An 11,808-nucleotide genomic window follows, 5' to 3' on the forward strand; every position below is an offset into this window, starting at 1 on the left:
GACGTGCTAACAAGTATATTGATGTGATAGTGAACAGACAGATGATATATTCAAAATAATGTGATAATGAGCACGCATTAGTGTGTTAAGCGCGCACACAATATTGAAAGTGTATAGTGCAGTCAGTAATAATACTGTGTGTGTGTGTATACACAGTTTGTAATAACTTTTCTTAGCTTTGTACATTTTCCTAATTCTATTTTATAATATTCAGTAGTTTAGAATTTACAGAAATGTAAATATCCATTACCCTTCATGTAGGCTCATCTCAGTAACCAGGAATAAGCTGAGATACGTCATCCAGAAAATCAGAACAACCCATGTCTCCTCTAAAGACTTTTCAGCCAGTTTTCATTTGTATCTTTTAAGACCGTCCATTCCAGTTTTTTTCTCCTGAGATGAGATGTCCTTGCATACAGCAGCAGTGTTGCAGTTTGTTTATAAAGCAGTGGTTGATATTCCTTCTGAATTTTGGAGAAATTCTGCAAGGGTCTTTCTGACCAAGGTGCTACAACATAGGCATAATTTCCTTACTTGAATTCCAGCCACCTTGTGATAAAGGATACAATTGCTTTAGCCTTTCTCATTACTTTTTGTACCTTTGCACTAGCTTTTAGTGAATGTGTACATGAACACCTAAATCACTTTGCTCCTCTACAGATCCTAGTTTCTCACCACTGAGGAAAATACCCTGTTCTATGGCCCAACCAGTTGGTGACTGACTTTAAAACTTGGACCTATTTCCCTTTCCCCACCCCACAAGCTATCTTTGTAGTTTCAGTGACATGCAAATATATAAATACCAGTCTGAAATAGCCAGTTTTCTTTTCATTTGTGCCAAATGCAAGCCAATTTTGCTCGATGAACTTGTCCCCATTCCCTGGAGGTGTCAGACACTGCTCAAACTTCTTTCTCCTAGAGACCTTAGCTCATTGGACAGAAGAGGCTACCATTCAATTAGTCTTCGCTGAGTAACCCATCTCCCAGAGACAAAGACAGTCTTTGGACCCATGGTAACACCTAAGCCTGAGCTTGCCGTGCTTTCCATTTTAAAAGTGACATTTATGCAGTACTGAAGGACCTTCAGTAAATGTCAATTGAACTTTTACAAAGAACATCTTTGACATTGTATTTTAGTAATATTTCACTGTCTGCTGGCACGTTATGTTGGTGTCGCAGCAACGTGTGGAGTCATGTATCAGGTTTCCCTCATTTATTGAGCTGATCTCAGCCAAGGTTGTTGGAGAAGAGGGGAGAATTGAAGCAAGGTGATTTACAGTGTCCGCTCCAAGGACTTAAGCACATAATATAGGCTGGCAGTACGAAGGGAGTGCTGCACTGTCTTTTGAATGAGACGTTAAACTGAGGCCCTGTCTCCCCTCAACTGGATGTAAAAGATCCCACTGCACTATTTCATAGAAGAGCAGGCGAGTTCTCCCCGGTGTCCTGGTCAATATTTATCCCTCAACCAAAAACAGATCATTATCATGTTTTGTGGGACCTTGCTGTGCACGAATTAGTTGCTGTTTTTCCTACATTACAACAGTGACTATACTGCAAAAGTACTTCATTGGCTGTAAAGTGCTTCGGGACTGAGGTCGTGAAAGGCGCTATATAAATGGATACTGTACTTTCCATAGTCACGGAGAACAAATCAGGAACTTGCCTTGGAGAAGGTTGCCTGTCATAGTGAACGAAAATGCTGGACGACTGAAGAATAAGTCAATAAATATGACTGAGGGAAAGAGAAATGATACCACACTTGGGTACTGGGCTGTAATTTCACCATTCTCTGTAGGCTTTCAACATCCCACTCTTAACACTGGAGCTTGGGTCACCAAGGTTACATTATGCAAGAAGTCAACATCTTTCAGGTATTGAACATGACCAGTTTCTCATTTAGATGAGTCAAGATCTTAGGCATACCTCTATTGATACAGAAGAGGCAGCGTTAATTATTTTACACTTCAATGCATGTTACGTAAATCAAACAAAGAGCTAAACTGGTTTTCAGTCCACGCCCTTTACATTCGTAAACGATGCACGCTAAGCTGTCATATCTGTGCGATCCTGGAATGATGCAATGATTTTATGTTGGGGTGGTCTAAGAGTTGTGTAATTAGAAGATAGCACACTCACCATTGCGATATAATACAAATTGACTCAACCTTGTAACACTCAAGACAGCCACAAGTGTCTTATGACTGGCCATGGTGTCAGTTGAGGGATAAATGTTGGCCAGGACACTGGGAAAGCTCCCTTGCTTTCTTCGAAGAGTGCTGAGAGATTAACGTCCACCTGAGAGGACAGACGGGGCCCCGGTTTAACATCTCATCTGAAAGACGGCACCTCCGACAGGGCAGCACTCCCTCAGCACGGCATTGGAGTTTCAGCCTGGATTTTGTGCTCCAGCCTCTGGAGCGGGGCTTGAACCTGCAACCTTCTGACTCCGAGGCCTCAGAGTCAAGGGGAGTGAAACGTACAGTGGTGGTTTTCCCTTGCTCCCCCCCCCCCCCCCCAATTTGAGTCGCCAAATTGAGCCAAGAAGAGATGAACTCTTGGTAAGTGAGTGCTTAACAGAGAGCATTGCACTGTCTGAGTTAACAGCTTACTTCTGGAAACAAGTCTTTGCTTAAACTAAATTTGAACACAACCCCCACTGTTACCTTTCGTCACCCAATAAATTCCTTACAGAAACATTTGGGCATCTTTTGTCTTCCCTTTTGCATAGAATTTACAGCACGGAAACAGACCATTCGGCCCAATTGGTTTATGCTCCACATGAGCCTCCTCCCACCTTACTTCATCTCACCCTATCAGCATGCTATTTCATTTTCACTTATATTTTTCCACTCCTTTCCTTTCCCCCCCCCCTTTCCTTTTGTTTCTCTCTCACACCTGGCAGCTATCTTTTGCCCTGCCAGTACACTTTACACCTAATCACAGCCTATTACCATCTCGTCTAGCTTCTAATCTCTTTTACTTCTTTTGGTTCTTTTATTCTTTTGTCCGATCGCAGCCCTGCCTTCGATCTAGTTCCTTTTCTCTCCAGTTTTGAAGAAGGGTCAAACCCGAAACGTCAACTCCAATTTCTCTCCACGGATGTTGCCTGACTTGCTGAGTTTTTCCAGCATTTTCTGTTGTTATTTCAGCATGCATTTATCTAGCTTTCCCTTAAGTGCATCTATGCTATTTGCCTCAACCACCCCATGTGGAGCTAGCTCCACGTTCTTGCCACTGCCTCCCTTTGTGTACTTACAATTTACAATTAAATAATACAGGTTGCCTAGTTGTGCTAATACAAAGAAGAGCTGCAACAGACTGCAATGGTTCAGATAATCCAGTGAACAGGAGTTCAAATCCCGCTATGGTAATTTGAGAATTTGAATTCAGTTTTAAAAATTTGGAAAGAAAAAAGTGGGATCAGTAAAAGTGGCCATGAAGCTGTCGGCTTGTTGTAAAAGCCTAACTGGTTCACTGATGTCCTTTAGGGAAGGAAACCTGCTGTCCTTACCCGGTCTGGCCTATAGGTGACTCCTACCTGCCCTCTGAAGTGGTCTGGCAGGCCACTCCGTTGCACTAGGGATGGGCAATAAATGCTGCCCTTACCAGTGAGAATGAATTAAATGCAGAGAAGATTGGACAGATAGATGGACTGATGCTCCTTGCCAGCTGGCAAGCTAGTTTTTTTCAGCTTGACAAAGTCAGAAGGTGATTTGCCCTCTTCCTGCACTTTATAGTCTCACATGAGGCAAGAGGCTTGAGCCCTTATTAAAGGGAGGAAACGAGTTTATATCCATGACTTAAGCTTGACTTTACTGATTAGTGAAGTCTGCACTTTACAATCTACTTAATTTGTAGAGTGTAAAGGCTTTTTAGTGCCAGCATAAAATGTTCCATTCGATGTTGTTGCACCGGCACACCATGGATTAAGGAGCACTCTAGTTCTGTAGATTACTCCTATACAATTCTATAAGGGCCCTGATCTCCAGCTTGGAAGTATCTTCGGAAGGCCTGCCTGCAGGTTCTGGTGTAGGGGAGTCAAGGGAATGCATACTCCAGATGAAGGTAAGGGCTTCAATTTTCCCTTGAAAACAATACAATAAAATAATATCGTAAAAATACTTCCTGCACACTTATCTCTCTGCCTGTTGATGGTGCGCAGCTCTCCTTTCTAATGCCTGTCGCTTGAGGTTTACTGCAAATTAGTTCTGCAGATGTGGCACAAGAGATCGTGTGTTTAAATCAAAAACGAAATACTGCGGATGCTGCAAATCTGAAATAAAAACAAAATGCTGGAAACACTCAGCAGGTCAGGCAGCATCTGTGGAGAGAGAAAAACAAGAGTTAACGTTTCAGGTCGACTTCATCAGAATTGGAAAAAGATGTAACAGTTTTTAAGCAAGTACAGAGGCAGGGAATGAGGGGACGGGAGGAAAGAACAAAAGGGAAGGTCTGTGATAGGGTGGAAGGAAGGAGAGAGTAAATGGCAAAAGGAATGATGGTGCGAGGCAACAGAGTGTGGTAATGGGACAAATAAAGAAACAAAAGATACATAGGATATTACATAGGATATACGGCAGAGAAAGAGTCCATGCCAGCGTTTATACTCCACACGAGCCTTCTCCCGTCTTTCCTCATCTAACTCTTATCAGCGTAACCCTCTATTCCCTTCTCCCTCACGTGCTTGTCCAGCCTTCCCTTAAATGCATCTATACTAGTCGCTTCAACCACTCCCTGTGGTAGCGAGTTCCACATTCTCACCACTCCGGGTAAAGAAGTTTCTTCTGAATTTCCTATTGGATTTCTTGGTGACTATCTTATATTGATGGCCTCTAGTTATGCTCTTCCCCACAAGTGGAAACAATCTCTATCCACTCTATCAAAACCTTTCATAATTTTAAAGACCTCTATTAGGTCAGCCCTCAGCCTTTTTTCAAGAGAAAAGAGACCCAGCCTGTTCATCATTTCCTGATATGTATACCCTCGCATTTCTGGTATTATCCTTGTAAATCTTCTCTGCACCCTCTCCAGTTTATTTTTATTCATTCCTGGGATGTGGGCATTGCTAGCAAGGCATTTATTACTCATCCCTAGTTACCCATGAAAAGGTGGTGGTGAGCCGCCATCTTGAACCGCTGCAGTCCGTGTGATGAAGGTACTCCCACAGTGCTGTTAGGAAGGGAGTTCCAGGATTTTGACCCAGCAACGATGAAGGAACAGCGATATACTTCCAAGTCAGGATGGTGTGTGACTTGGAGGGCAACTTGGAAGTGGTGGTGTTCCCATGCGCCTGCTGCCCTTGTCCTTCTAGGTTGTAGAGGTTGTGGGTTTGGGAGATGCTGCCGAAGATGCCTTGGCGAGTTGCTGCAGTGCATCTTGTAAATGGTACACACTGCAGCCACGGTATGCCAGTGGTGGAGGGAGTGAATGTTTAAGGTGGTCGATGGGGTGCCAATCAAGCGGGCTGCTTTGTCCTGGATGGTGTTGAGCTTCATGAGTGTTGCTGGAGCTGTACTTATCCAGGCAAGTGGAGAGTATTTCATCACACTCTTTACTTGTGCCTTGTAGATGGTGGAAAGGTTTTGGGGAGTCAGGAGGTGAGACAATCACCACAGAACACCTAGCCTCTGACGTGCTCTTGTTGCCACAGTATTTATGTGGCTGGTCCAGTTAAGTTTCTAGTCAATGGTGACCCCCCAGGATGTTGATGGTGGGGGATTCGGTGATGGTAATGCCATTGAATGTCATGGGGCGGTGGTTAGACTCTCGCTTGTTGGAGATAGTCATTGCCTGGCACTTGTGTGGTGAGAATGTAACCTGCCACTTATCAGCCCAAGTCTGAATGTCATCCAGGTCTTGTTGCATGCAAGCATAGACTGCTTCATTATCTGAGAAGTTGCAAATGGCACTGAACACTGCAGTCGTCAGCGAACATCCCCATTTCTGACCTTATGTTGGAGGGAGGTCATTGATGAAGCAGCTGAAGATGGTTGGGCCTAGGACACTGCCCTGAGGAACTCCTGCAGCAATGTCCTGGGGCTGAGATGATTGACCGCCAACCACCACAACCATCTTCCTTTGTACTAGGTATGACTCCAGCCAGTGGAGAGTTTTCCCCCCAATTCCCATTGACTTCAGTTTTACTAGGGCTCCTTGCTGCCACACTCGGTCAAATGCTGCCTTGATGTCAAGGGCAGTCACTCTCACCTCACTTCTGGAATTCAGCTCCTTTGTCCATGTTTGGACCAAGGCTGCAATGAGGTCTGGAGCCAAGTGGTCCTGACGGAACCCAAACTGGGCATCAGTGAGCAGGTTATTGGTGAGTAAGTGTTGCTTGATAGCACTGTCGATGACACCTTCCATCACTTTGCTGATGATTGAGAGTAGACTGATGGGGCAGTAATTGGCCAGATTGGATTTGTCCTGCTTTTTGTGGACAGGACATACCTGGGCAGTTTTGCAGCTGTACTGGAACAGCTTGGCTAGAGGCACAGCTAGTTCTGGAGCACAAGTCTTCAGCACGACAACCGGGATGTTGTCGGGGCCCATAGCCTTTGCTGTATCCAGTGCACTCAGCCATTTCTTGATGTCACGTGAAGTGAATCGAATTGGCTGAAGACTGGCTTCTGTGATGATGGGGACCTTAGGAGGAGGCTGATAAGGATCATACACTTGGCACTTCTGCCTGAAGATGGTTGCAAACGCTTCAGCTTTGTCTTTTGCACTCACATGCTGGGCTCCACCATCATTGAGGATAGAGATATTCATGGAGCCTCCTCCTCCTGTTAGTTTAATGGTCCACCACCAATCACGACTGGATGCGGAAGGACTGCAGAGCTTTGATCTGATCCATTGATTGTGGGATCGCTTAGCCCTGTCTATAACATGCTGCTTCCGCTTTTTAGCATGCATGTAGTACTGTGTTGCAGCTTCCCCAGGTTGGCACCTCATTTTTAGGTACGCCTGGTGTTGCTCCTGGCATGCTCTTCTACACACCTTATTGAACCAGGTTTGGTCCCCTGGCTTGATGGTGATGGTAATGGTAGAGTGAGGGATATGCCGTGCCATGAGGTTACAGATTGTGATGGAATACAATTCTGCTGCTGCTGATGGCCCACAGTGCCTCATGGATGCCCAGTTTTGAGCTGCTAGACCTGTTCTGAATCTGTCCCATTTAGCACAGTAGTAGTGCCACACAACACGATGGAGGGTGTCCTCAGTGTAAAGATGGGACTTCGTCTCCACAATGACTGTGCGGTGGTCACTGCTACTAATGCTGTCATGGACGGATGCATCTGCGCCAGGTAGATTTGTGAGGTCGAGGTCAAGTAGGTTTTTCCCTCGTGTTGGTTCTCTCACCACCTGTCGCAGACCTAGTCTGGCAGCTATGTCCTTCAGGACTTAGCCAGCTCAGCCAGCAGTGGTGCTACCGAGCCACTCTTGGTGATGGACATTGAAGACCCCCACCCAGAGTACTCTCAGTGCTTCATCCAAGTGGTGTTCAATATGGAAGAGTACTGATTCATCAGCTGAGGGAGTGCGCTAGGTGGTAATCAGCAGGAGGTTTCCTTGCCCATGTTTGACCTGAAGCCATGAGACTCTCCATTCTGCTAAGAACATAAGAAATAGGAGCAGGAGTGGACCATTTGCCTCCTCCGCCACTCAATAAGATCATGGCTGATCTTCTACCTCATCTCCACTTTCCTGCACTATCCCCATATCCCTTGATTCCCTTAATATCCAAAAATCTATTGATCTCTGTCTTGAATATACTCAACGGCTAAGCCTCCACAGCCCTGGGTCCGGAGTCAATGTTGCCTCTATATCCTTTTTATAATGTGACAACCAGAACTGTACGCAGTACTCTAAGTGTGGTCTAACCAAGGTTTAATACAGGTTTAGCATAACTTCCCTACTTTTCAATTCTATACCTCTAGAAATAAACCCTAGTGCTTGGTTTGCTTTTTTTAAGGCCTTGCTAACCTGTGTCGCAACTTTTAGTGATTTGTGTATTTGTACTCCGAGATCCCTTTGTTCCTCTACGCCACCTAGACTCGCACCCTCCAAGTAATAAGTGACCTCCCTATTCTTCCTACCAAAATGTAATACCTCACATTTATCTGTGTTGAACTTCATTTACCAATTATATGCCCATTTTGCAAGTTTATTAATGTCCTCCTGTAATTTTTTGCATTCCTCCTCAGTATTGACTCTCCTTCCCCCAATTTGGTGTCATCTGCAAATTTAGAAATTGTGTTTTTGATTCCAAACTCTAAATTGTTAATATAAACTGAACAACAATGGTCCCAGCACTGATCCTTATGGAACACCACTACCCACCTTCTACCACTGTGAATAGCTACCCTTTACCCCTCTGCTTTCTGTCTTGAAGCCAGCTAGCTATCCATTCTGCTAAGAACATAAGAAATAGGAGCAGGAGTCGGCCATTTGGCCCTTCGAGCCTGCTCCGCCATTCACTAAGATCATGGCTGATCTTCTACCTCATCTCCACTTTCCTGCACTATCTCCATATCCCTTGATTCCCTTAATATCCAAAAATCTATCGATCTCTGTCTTGAATATACTCAATGGCTGAGCCTCCACAGCCCTCGGGTGGAGAATTCCAAAGATTCACCACCCTCTGAGTGAAGAAATTTCTCCTCATCTCAGTCTTAAATGGCTGACCCCTTATTCGGAGACTGTGACCCCTGGTTCTAGACTCCCCAGCCAGAGGAAACATCCTCCCTGCATCTACCCTGTCAAGCCCTGTAAGAATTTTGTATGTTTCAATGAGATCACCGCTCATTCTTCTAAACTCTAGAGAATATAGGCCTAGTCTACTCAATCTCTCCTCATAGAACAATCCCCCCATCCCACGAATCAGTCTGGTGAACCTTCGTTGCACTCACTCTATGGCAAGTATATCCTTCCTTAGGTAAGGAGACCAAAACTGTACACAATACTCCAGGTGTGATCTCACCAGGGCCCTATATAATTGTAGTAAGACGTCTTTACTCTTATACTCAAATCCTCCTGTAATTAAGGCCAACATACCATTTGCTTTCCTAATTGCTTGCTGTACCTGCATGTTAACTTTCAGTGATTCCTGTACAAGGACACCCAGGTCCCTCTGAACACCAACATTTCCCAATCTCTCACCATTTAAAAAGTACTCTGCTTTTCTATTTTTTCTACTAAAGTGGATAACTTCACATTTCTTCACATATTCCATTTGCCATGTTCTTGCCCACTCACTTAGCCTATCTATATCCCCTTGAAGCCTCCTTGCATCCTCCTCACAACTGACATTCCCACCCAGCTTTGTATCATCAGCAAATTTGGATATATTACATTTGGTCCCCTCATCCAAATCATTGATATAGATTGTGAATAGCTGAGGTCCAAGCACTGATCCTTGCGGTACCCCACGAGTTACAGCCTGCCAACTCGAAAATGATCCGTTTATTCCTACTCTCTGTTTTCTGTCCGTTAACTAATCCTCAATCCATGCTAATATATTACCCCCATCCCATGAGTCCTAATTTAGTTTAATAACCTCTTGTGTGGCACCTTATCGAATGCCTTCTGAAAATTCAAATACACCACATCCACTGGTTCCCCCTTACCTATTCTGCTAGTTACAACCTCAAAAAACTCTGACGGATTTGTCAAACACAATTTCCCTTTCATAAATCCGTGTTGACTCTGTCCAATCCTATTATTATTTTCGAAGTGCCCTGTTACCACGTCCTTAAGAATAGATTCTAGCATTTTTCCTACTACTGATGTCAGGCTAACTGATTTGTAGTTCCCCGTTTTCTCTCTCCCTCCTTTCTTAAATAGTGGGGTTGTTGGAGTCGCTAGAAATCAACAGGCTCTGAGACTTTTGTTGCAGCAAAGGCAAAACGCGTGCTACTTTATTCACTCTCCATGAGGACTGAGGTTCTCAGCCTCGTTGCAGGGCTATGACGTCATCACGCTACCGACGCATGACGTCATCACGCTACCGACGCTCTTAAAGGGACCCTGCCCCGATAACCCAACCAAGTACGTACATATAACAACATTGGCTATACATAGTGAATTGTGTTTAGGTACATATAACCACATTGGCTATACATTGTGAATTGTGTTATTGTCCCTATGTGGTCTCCGCCACATATGACCCCCAGAATTCACTAGCACTGGCAATGTCAGTCGTTGGGGGGGCCGGATCACACGGTCGGAACGGCTCCTCAATTCCGGGGCGGGGACCAGGGGGGTTCGTCGGAGGGACCTCGTGCGCTTGGTGGTGGACTGAGGATGCAGAAACCGGAGGTCGGCCCCACCTCGGGGGCTGTGCCAACTCAACGGGTTGGTCCAGATCCAGGTGGGCCGGCTTAAGACGGTCCATGGAAATGCAGTCCGGCTTACCGCCGACATCCACTATGAAGGTCTTGTCCCCGGTTTCCAGGACGCGGAATGGTCCGTCGCAGGGTGGCTGAAGAGGTCCCCGGTGGGCGTCGCGGCGGACAAAAACGTACTCCGCTGCATGAAGGTCGAGCGGAACATGGGACTGCGGGAGGCCGTGCTGCGACGTGGGCACCAGCGTGAAAACCTTGGAGTTGTCCAGAAGGTCCAGAAGGTTCCGTTGCATTGGGGACGAAATCCCCAGGAACCCGCAGCGGCTGTCCGTAGATGAGCTCGGCGGACGAGGACTGGTGGTCCTCCTTGGGGGTGGTCCTGAGTCCCAGCATAACCCACGGGAGTCTGTCGATCCAACTGTCGTCCCGGAGGCTGGCCCGGAGCACAGCCTTCATGGAGCGATGAAACCGTTCGCACAGTCCGTTAGCCTGAGGGTGGTATGCTGTGGTGCGGTGGAGTCTCAACCCGAGGCCTCGGGCGACAGCGTTCCAGAGCTCCGACGTGAACTGGGGCCCCCGGTCGGAGGAAATGTCAGATGGGGCGCCGAAGCGGGCGACCCAATTGCTGATGAATGCCCGAGCCACATCGGCGGACGTCGTTGAAGACAGCGGACGGCTTCCGGCCATCGGGTGGTTCTGTCGACCATTGTGAGGAGGTGGGTGAACCCGCGGGAGGGCGGCAGGGGCCCCACCAGGTCCACGCTAACATGGTTGAACCGCCTCTCGGGCACCGCGAAAGGCGCCAACGGGGCCTTAGTATGGCGATGCACTTTCGAGCGTTGGCATACCACGCAGGTGCTGGCCCGGTCGCGAACGTCCTTCCTGAGCCCGTGCCAGATGAACTTAGTCACCAGCAGCTTCTGTGACGGCTTCCTGCCCGGGTGGGAAAGATTATGGACGGCGTCGAAAACTTGCCGTCTCCACCCGTCGGGCACAACGGGACGTGGCTGCCCAACGGAGACGTCGCACAGGAGTGTGGTGCCGGCATCGTCGAACGCGATGTCCGCTAGTTGAAGGCCCGTGACCGCCGTCCTGTAGGCCTGGACGTTTGGGTCGGAGGCCTGGTCGGCCGCCATGCGGGTGTAGTCGATGCCGAGGTGTACGGCGCTGGCGACGGCTCGGGAGAGACAGTCGGCGATGGGGTTGTCTTTCCCAGCCACATGCTGGATGTCCGTTGTAAACTCTGAGATGAAGGCCAGCTGGCATTGCTGATGGGCCCACCATGGCTCGGAAGCTTTGGCCATGGCGAAGGTCAACGGTTTGTGGTCCACGAACGCTGTGAACGGGCGAGCCTCCAGTAGGAAACGGAAGTGTTGGATGGCGAGGTAGAGGCCGAGAAGCTCGCGATCGAAGGTGCTGTACTTCTGCTCATTGGGGAGAAGCTGCCGGCTGAAGAAGGTGA

This window comes from Somniosus microcephalus, chromosome 13, assembly GCF_052327205.1.
Source record: "Somniosus microcephalus isolate GS21.2 chromosome 13, FLI_Smic_1.0, whole genome shotgun sequence".
NCBI classification, from domain to species: Eukaryota; Metazoa; Chordata; class Chondrichthyes; order Squaliformes; family Somniosidae; genus Somniosus; species Somniosus microcephalus.